The sequence below is a fragment of the Vicugna pacos genome, chromosome 36, assembly GCF_048564905.1.
Source record: "Vicugna pacos chromosome 36, VicPac4, whole genome shotgun sequence".
NCBI classification, from domain to species: Eukaryota; Metazoa; Chordata; class Mammalia; order Artiodactyla; family Camelidae; genus Vicugna; species Vicugna pacos.
In genome coordinates, this window is record NC_133022.1 from 3,995,246 (window position 1) to 4,005,095 (window position 9,850).

A 9,850-nucleotide genomic window follows, 5' to 3' on the forward strand; every position below is an offset into this window, starting at 1 on the left:
CCTATCACACACACACAAAACATACTTTTTAAAAAAAAGTTATGAAAGAAGGCAGGCAGAAATCTAAAATTCTACATATTCCCTGACAACCCAGTTTCTACCATACATTTGGAGCCGGAAGTCTAGTCCCCAGTGTGTTTTTCCCTTCCCTCGGCCACCTTACTGGTAAGAAATGGTCACCCTGGTGAGGGAGGGGAAAGTGAACGTGGTAAGCTGATAGTGGAAGTTCCAGAATGTCAGCAAATGGCCAAATGAAAGATGAACAGGGTAACACAGAGCCTGTACTCAGCAGGTGGCCAACTACACGTCTGCTGGATAAACGAAGGTAATGGAGCATTTGCTCTTTAAATTCATCCCACCACCCCCAGTCACATTTAACTGCTGTCTATTTAAACTGCAAAGACTTGGAAGGTAAAGCCAACTGTCAGCAGCAGAAGACTCCTCCTTAGGATGGAGACCCCACAAAAGGTGGGATCTTCCCTGCCATCTGGAAAGAATTCACAGCTGAAGCAGAGGGACACAGCAAAAGCTGCTTTCTTTCTCAACCGAGGAAACGAGGAAATGGAAGGAAAGTGCTGGAGAAGGGAGAAGGGAAGAAAAGTGCTTAAGTGAGGAAAAGGCGCTTGAGTGGGGAGCCGGCAGCCAAGCTGGCCGGTGGAGACAGCTCCACCTGGGTCGGGCCATGTGGACTTTTATGGGAGGTTTCTGCCATCATGTCCTCCTTCTGGGTGTGATGGAGCCAGTCAGCCCTTGTATGGGCCTTTCTGGTTGTTGTCATGGCAACAGCCAACTGTTGTGGCACTGGTGGATATGTCTTTAACACATTACCATGAGCATATAAGGAGGCCCAAGGTCCACTGGAAGCCAGATCCTCTGCCATCTTGGTTCTAACAGGTTCTGTGTCTTCTTTCTGAAGCTGCCTCCTGAGACTTAGATAATAGTAACTGGTTTGTAGTCCAGGGAGGGGCAGGGGTATGACCCTGGGGGCAACAGCTTTGGTAACAAAAAGGAAAGTTGCTTTTAGTTAGAATGCCTGCAACCTGGTGGACCCAGTATGCCCCCCCAATAAACCATCTCCAAAGATTCTGTTGAGCCATGAAAGTTTTAAAGGGAAATGGGGGAGTAATCTCAGTTAATCAATGAGACAGGTGTTCAGAATCGTCATTCCCCTAGTGCCTGCAGGCTTGTCCTATCAGCTGCTGGAGTCTGCTCTTCTATGACTCAGTGAGGCCTGGGAGACTTCAGGTGTTCTACAAACAAGAGGCAGGGGTTGGGGGGAAGCCCACAGAGTCCTGCTTGACATCAAAATCCCAAAGTTGACAGAGGATACACAATCAGTAAGTGGCGATGCTGAATTACCCAATTCACTGTCTCCTTCTCCATTCTATCGACACTTGAAAATAAAAGGCCGTATCCGTAGGCTAGGGTGATAAAGCGGACATTAAGACATCAGCATAACTGAAAACAAGTTCCATGTTTGTTTAGGACCTCTGCATGTAAAGTGATTTGTAAATCACATAAATTAGAAGACTCATGAAACTTGCTCTTTTAAATGGAGGCAGGAATAAATTGATAAACTAAAGCAAATCCATTTTGATCTAATTAAGGTTGTAAAGAACTGCAAAAAACTACAAATTAAACATGTCTATTGAAAAACAGAAACAAAACTTTAAAATACAATTGAAGCCACCAGTCTCCTGTGGCCTCATATCAGCACAAAACAGAGACTCCAGTGCTGGTAAAACAGGCAAAATCCCAAATCTAATCTACGTGGCAGGAGATCTGCTCATGTTTTGATACTTTGAAACACAAAGCATTTTTAACCACAGCAAGCTATGAGATGGTATAAAATTAATCATACTAAGAGTGCCAGTTATTTTTAGAAAATAGAACAACAGGCAGTATATGAACCACATTTTACAGAAGATTTTAAATCCATATACTGTGGCCAAAGTAAACTTAAACACAGTTTTGTTTAATACTATTTTAGAATACAAAGAGTTTCTGATCTCAAATAATCTCTATTTGTCTTTTTAATTTATAGACACTTTAGATGAAATAATTTGTAAGAAGAGGCTCAGTTTTGTAGTTGACTAAAAGTATAATAAGGACCTGAATCCCAAAATCATTTTACAAAGAACCTATAGGATTGCTTCTGTGGCTATAAGAATATCATCTAACACCTAGATTTCCAAATAATGTGCAAAAAGTGCTAACTACTGATACTTTTAGGAGGGAATAAAAATGAACAAATTCATCTATTATAGCAGGAAGAAAAAGCTTTACTTAAATAGATCTCTATGCTAATGGATGTCAAGAAATGATTTCAGGTAGAAATGTACAAAAAAATAAGACCTCAAACTTTGTTTCAAAAGCAAAGCCACACTTGCTGTGGTTTGAGACTGCTACAAGCCTGGCCTTCAAGGTCCTCTAGGGTCGGGCCTCTTCCCTCCTGAAGCACCCCTTCTACTGAGGCGCAGACCAGTGAACAGCACACTAGGCACTCCCTCCCACCAGAGCACGTGCGCTGCTACCCTCTCCACCAGGGATGCCCATCAAATCCCCATGTGCACGTGCAAACTCCGCCAACTTGGATAAGGCTCAAAAATGGGGACTGTAACAGTTCCTACTTCACGATCTGTGACGAGGATTAATGTCTTGTTACACATAAATGAATTCCTACACATAAAGCACTCACAACAGCGTCTAAGTACTAGCTGTTGTTAATTTCACTATTACTACCACCATGGGTTCTCCACAGCACCCGATAGTAGCTTTCAGATGCAGGAGCTCAATAAACACTTCCAATGAAACAAGAAATATTTAAATGATGCTGAAGGTCCCCCAAATCAAACCACTCTAAGGGTCTGTTAGAGTCATTCAACCTCCAAGCTACCTAAACGTCATTAACAGGGAAGAAAGAGCATAAAACTTAAAATCTAAATAAACCAAAGGTTATTTTCCCTGATAAAATTGTAAGAGACATTTTATGAAAGAACTTAACTTTCTGTACAGGAAATATACCCCAAAAGATAATAATTTCTAAAATGTCACCTTAATTTCTGATCTACCAGCAATATATTAACAAATTCTAATCTCCGTGCATTTCCAGTGTTACTATTACTCACTTAAATAGGAACCTTCATCACTTACCATCTCACTGTGACAAGTGGCATCAAGTTTAGTTTGCTCCACAAAGGTAATCCCTAACTCCAGCACTCAGGGATTCACTAAAGAGTCGTGTTTACTTTGCTGCTATGCTTTACAATTTTATACTTTGATTATCTACCTTCTCACTCTTGATCAGCCCCAAGAGATGTTTCTAGTCATTCTAATTCTGTCCTCACAGGGAAGCTGACTCCTCTTCTTTATTTATGTTAGCTGCCTGTCTCCACATCTCCAGTTCCTTTGTTTTGACCCATGGCCACAAAAGGTCATAAACTATGGATAACAAATAACCTCGAATCCATAGATACGAGCATACTACAGTAGAGTCAAGTGAGCCTAATTCCCAGCTTGGTCTGCACTACAAAGACACAATGTTACTTTCAAATAACACTGGCTTCTGCTAACTGAGTAAGTGCTCATCAAAGGATAAGGAATCTGCTTAGGCTGCCAAGAGTGGGACTGATTTCCACCTTGAGCAAAATTCCTGAAGGACTATTTATGAAAATATAACAGAAATAAAGAGCTTATATTTTAGTAATAACCATACCAGTAACCATGCCTACTCTCATATAAGCTATGACTTCGTTCCCATGCAGAGGTGGGGTCCATACATACATTCTGTCCAAGATGGTCAAATTTAACACTAGGAATTTAAACGTCCCAAGCCCAGGTCTTCTGGTTTATTATAAATCAACAAACAAATGTTATAATAGCTCAGAGAAAACACAGTTTAATTACTGATTAACAAATACTGTGACATTTTAAAGGTCACCATTCATTCACGTAGCTTCCTGTTTAAAGAAAGCCTTACCAAAAAAAGGAATCATGGGAACAGAGGAAAAAGGAGAGCTTAGGAACACATTTGAACTGGAAAAACTAACAAACCCAACAATTCTGGGTGCTAAGACCATTAAATTTTAATTTCTTTGTGCTTTTAGATATTTCCCCAAATGCACCAGAATAATTTATATATACATAAATGTATTTTACTAGAAGGTAACTAACATAAAGCACAACATACGTAACATGATCGTCATATATTTTTTCTCAAAATCTGAAAATCAAGCTTTTACTAGCAACAGAATACTACAGGATATATATAAATAATGTTGCCACTGTTCAGAGCCTAATACTGTCTTGTCTGGTAGACACAGTGCAACCGATAAATATTTGTTAGGTATGTTACCATTTTCTAATCCTAATGGAACTTAATGCTTTAAAAAAAGTGTTCTCAGAATACAAATCCTATTTTAAATAAAAGAGGCTAAACACGCTCAGGAAAATCATGACTTCCTTATTTTCTTCATAAATTAAAGTTCAGATTAAACCATAAAATGAGTTTACAACATCATGCAGGAAATTCAAACTAATGTGGCTCATAAACGAAGTCATCTAGCTAAGAGATTTTTCTGGCGGTTCAAGTATCTTTCTAGAACTGTAAGCCTATTTTTAGAATAATCAGTCTAAGAAAAATGAAAAAAAAAGGCAGTTTAACATGTAATCAGTTTTGGCAGTGCCTGCCAAACGGTTTACATGAATGCTGGGCGCTTTTCTGGTTTTCACAAACTACTATTATTTTTTCTGACGTGTGAAAATTATCCTCTATGTTTTCATCGAGTAAGTTCCTACGAGAGCCCTGTGGCAGGCACTGTAGCTAACCACTTGAACGTGTATGAAACTGCGTTAATACAGAAGCGTGCTCATCGTCACCGCCGCCGGAGCGCTCTAGGACTCAGGCAGCGCTGCTCCTGCGCGCCGCCTGCGCGGTGCCCGGCAGCGGCCGAGCCCGCGGCACCTGGACGCACGCCGGAGGCCGCGACCACCGGCGCCACGGCGGGAGCGCCGGGGACGGGCGGGACGGGGACCGCCGCCCGCTTACCTCGCTCGTGCGGCTCCCGCAGCGGGATGGCGTCTCCTCCCCCGTCGTAGGGCAGGAGGAGGCCGGCGGCGGCGGCGGCGTCCATGGCCTACGCCGGTAGAGGCCGGGGCGGCGAGCTCGCTGCCGCTCCGCCGCAGCCCCAGGAGCCGCCATAACGGGCGCGCGGCGCAGCCTCCGCCGTGACGTCACCGGCGCGCGCCGGTTCCCGGGCGACAGGCGGCTCCCGTCAACCGCGCCGCCCTGCGACACGTGCGACGGTGACTAAGTCCGGGGACCGACAGCCTGGGAGTGCCACCCCTTCTGGCAGCGAGCGCGACGCGGGCACGGGGCAGGCCCCCCGCTCCCAGCAGCAGGGGAAGAATGGGAGCGACGCTAGCGAGGTGGCGGGCTTTACAGGATCAGTGTGCTAATTTTTATATAGCAACGTCAGGTGAACCCTAACGACAGAACTAGAAGGTACCAGGGGCGTCCAGAGACTTGATGCAGAAGCCTGTTCTTCATTAGCTGAATGTGCTACTGCAGACTTGCGCTGCGGATCCATTTTAAGTGAACCGTTACTAAACCCCGCAGCATCTCGTTCCCTTCCTTGGAGGAGCGAGCCAGCAGCACGTCCAGGCTGGAGGAGAAAGGCACTTACCGGGCCAAGTACCGTAGCTAGTTAGGAAATACGCAGACAGATTTCCTAGGTGGGAGGCTTTCCTCTCTCCTAACTTCTTGTTTTTCCTACCTCACAAAGATTTTGTTATGCTCAAAAAAAAAAATTAAAAAGGTTTTTGGTGAAATGTGTTTCGAGGGGTACTTCAGTTGTCTCTTTGCTAGAAATTTTATAAAATTCAGAAATGAACTTTTTCTAACGTTTCAAACTGTCATTCCAAAAGGAGCGGGAAAAAAAAAAAAAGCGGATGCTCACTGAAGCTGATTTCAAATTGTTACGGCCGGCTCTCAGAGGATTCCTCTAGGCTAGGAGATTCTCCTTCTGAAATACTATGTTGCCGCAGGGCCACAAAACAAAAATGTTCTATTCATTAGAAGCGATGCCAAAGGACTTGGTAAAATTTGTTTTCCTAAATAGCGAACGGGCCAACCCTAAGGTTTACTCCAATTCAGTGCGTTTATATGAAAGTTGGGAGCAAGAGAAGGAAAGAGAGGACTCATGGCAATAAAGAGAAGAGAGAAATTCTATTCAGTTTGTCTAGTACATTTTAGTTATTTGGGATCTTTTAAAAATTAGATTAAATAAAGTTTTTATATTGCAATAAGTTTGAGCCTCAGAGAGACCTTCTTATAAAATCCCACCTGGGATTTGGAGGAAAGGGTTCTGAGAAAGAAATCCAGACTACTTACTGCCATAATCTGCCTGAGTCTGGCTATTAACATTTATGATATGACCATGTGTAGGTTTTTTTTCTGTTTTCTGTATTTCTCAAATTTTCTTGAAGATGATTTTTTTTAACAAGAAAAGCTAACTTTCAAACAAGCTAACTTTGCTAAACTAATTGTAAATTTGGTCCTTTTTGGTGCTTTGGTAGGTTAAGTTCTATTTTAAGACTTTTAAGGGGGGAGTGGATATAGCTCAGTGGTAGAGCACATGCTTAGCATGCACAAGTTCCTGGATTCAATCCTCAGTACTTCCACTAAAAAAACAAACAAACAAACAAAAACTTTTCGAAAATGCATGCTATATGGCATTTATAAATGGTTTAGTTTCCATACTACTTACATCCTTTTATGCCTTTATATGAAGTGGAAATCTACCTACAAGTCTTCCTGGTATTTGTAGGCACTCTCTTAACCTGTTTTTCCTGATTTACAACATAGTCATACAGGAAAAATGAAAAGGGCAGCTATCCAGCACTAACTGCAAGGGGAAGAATACCTTTCCTGTAAAATACATTGACTGTTGCATAAGTAAAAGCTCTGTAGCATAAGTAAAACCTTTTGAGTATCTTCAAAGAACAAAAAACTATGTATGTATACAAGTATATATAATATATTGGGTGTATCTATTTAAGGTTAAGTTTAGAATGAGATGTGCAAACTTAACAATTGTTACCACTGAGGAAGGAGTGAGGTAGAAGTGGACAGGACCATGGTACAGTCGGTTTTTACTTCATATAGTTCCACATTGTTGAAAATTTTAAAACAAATATATTACTTATTTACTTTTTAAATAAGTGATTATTTTTGTAATAATCGATCTGAAAATTTTTAAAAAATTTCAGACAAATTCTCATGCTTATGCGGTTCATGGCTGCCACTTTCTCTTAGAGTGAAAGAATTATTACTCAGGATAAAGAGCTTTCAAAGGACACTTTAGAAAAGGACAAGGTAAACTGGAAGGTGGGGCTCAAGGACTTTGACACGGATTAGATATTATCAGACTGAGAACTTGAATTACAGTTAAAGAAAGTAGACAAATTCAAGAATTCCTAGGCACAGCTGGAGGAGGGGGTGGGATGCTCAAGATGGAACCTGCGATGAACAAAAACACTAAAGTGGCAGCACAAAAAAGGGCTTAAAATTCAGGAAAGGAAGGTATTTCCACTTCCAAATGCACCCTTAATTCTAACCACAACTTGATGTGGGATTCTGGATAAATCACAATCTCTCTGAGGTGTGGGAATCAGGGAGGCACAGTAGATGAATATATCATTATAACTGTATAACTATATACACCGTCTAATGCCCAACCTTTAAGCCCCTTTAATGAAACAATTGGGGGAAATGTGATTATAAGGATTTATTCATTTTTTAGATGTAATAGTCTTTAAAAGAAACATTATCTTTTAGCAATACACAATGAAATATATATGGTAAAAAAACAAACAAACAAACAAAAACCAAGAAGGAAAACCCCAAACCCAGAGCTGCATAGTTAAGACAGACCTCAATGCAGAATTTGGCTCGATTTTCTCTGGATTAGGGTTTGCATGTTCCATTTTGGTTTTTTCAGTCCTTTAAAAAAAACACTTGCAATCACCATCACCATGTAACAGTTTACTGGAGGTCCTAGCCAGTGCAGTAAAGGAAAGGCGGGTGGGGAGGGGAAAGCTACAAGGGTTAGGAAGAAACAAACTGTCACTAATTGCCAGTGATATGACTATACCTTAAAGACATCAGAAAACATGAGAATTAGTAAGAATTAAACAAGGAGATGAATTTTTTAAAAACCAATCAAAATTGAATTTCAAAATTGAATTTCAAAATATACCAGCAGATAGAATATTAAAATTTAAAATAAAAATAGCATTAAAAAATACCTAGAAAAGAAAGAAGACAAAAGTCAATGGGAAAGACTAAAGACATTTAAAAAGACCCAAATATATGGAGAAGTATACCATGTTCACGAACTGAAAGATTCAAACTGATCTATAGACTTAATAAAATGCCAATCAAAAATCCAACAGGGACTTACACCATATTGTACATTAACTATACTTTAATTAAAAAAAAAGAAAAAGAAGAAACAACAAACTTTTTTTGTGGCAAACTCTGCTAAAATTTACATGATAATATTAAAAAGGCCCAGGAATAGTCGAGATATTCTTAAAGATAAGATGAACAGACTTCCTTTACCATGTACTGAGAATGTTTATAGTTATAGTAACTAAAACAGAGTGCTCTTGGCATAAAGCTAGAAAAATAACCAACAGTAAAGAATAGGGAATCTAGAAATAGACACTTCTTTATATATGACCCTTGATACATATCAAATGTGGCTCTATAATTGTGGGTAAAAAATTATTTTCTTAGTAACCAGCATTGAGACAACCACCTGTCTACACGGAAAAAAACCTAAATACACCCTAATCCATACAGACACACAAAAATCACTCTGATGATTATAGACCTGAATGTGAAAGGCAAATAAAGCTCTTACAAAATAACGGGAAAATATCTTCATGACCTCAGGCTAGGGGGATTTTTCTTAATCAAGACACAAACAGCATTAACCATAAAACAAGATTAATGCACAGGACCACATTACAATTAAGAACATTTGTGACTGGGTCACGAGGATGGATCCCTTGTGAATGGGACTAGTGCCCTTATAACAGGAACGCCAGCGCTCCTTAGAGGACACAGCAGACTATGACCCAGAAACAGCCTCTCCTTACCAGACATGGACTCTGCCCGTCCCTTGGTCTTAGACTGCCAGCCTCTAGGACTGTGAGAGATCACCGTCTGTTGTCAAAGCCACCCAGTCTATGGTGCTTTTGTTATAGCAGTCCAAACAGAGTAAGATGGAGAGTGAAACACAACCCACAGAATAAAAAATATTTATAAAACGTGTAACCAACTGAAAGCTTGCATATGGAAAATAACTTGTAAAAATCCCTAAGATAGACATGCCAACAGACAGAAAAAAAAAACCAAAAAAAACCACAAAAAACAAAACAAAACAAAACAAAAAACCAGCAAATGACTTAAATAAGTACTTTAGAAAATTCTTTCAAATGGCCAGGTAGCATGAAAAGATGCCCAATCTCTTTGGCCACCAAGGAAATGCAAATTAAAACCTCCATCAGAATCCATCACAAAGCCAGCAGACAGACAAAATGAAAAGTGGGACATCAGGTGCTTGGTGACTGTGGAGCAAGGGAAGCTCACACATGCTCATCTGAGTATAAACTGGATGCCACTACGGAAAACACAGCCTATGACCCAGCAATTTCCCAATGAAGGGGTGGGCCCACCCGGGTGGGCCCACCCTGGGCCCACCCTACCACCCTGCCACCCTACCGCCCTACAAATGGCCAATAGGCACAGGAAAAAATGCTCAGCATTGCTAGATGTCAGAGA

General features: G+C 40.7%; 1 pseudogene; it reads right to left on the reverse strand.

Moving 5' to 3' along the window:
- Positions 1-5,214, reverse strand: part of LOC140691717 (H(+)/Cl(-) exchange transporter 3-like) — a 41,365-nt pseudogene extending 36,151 nt beyond the window's left edge.
- Between the last annotated feature and the right edge of the window lie 4,636 nt (positions 5,215-9,850).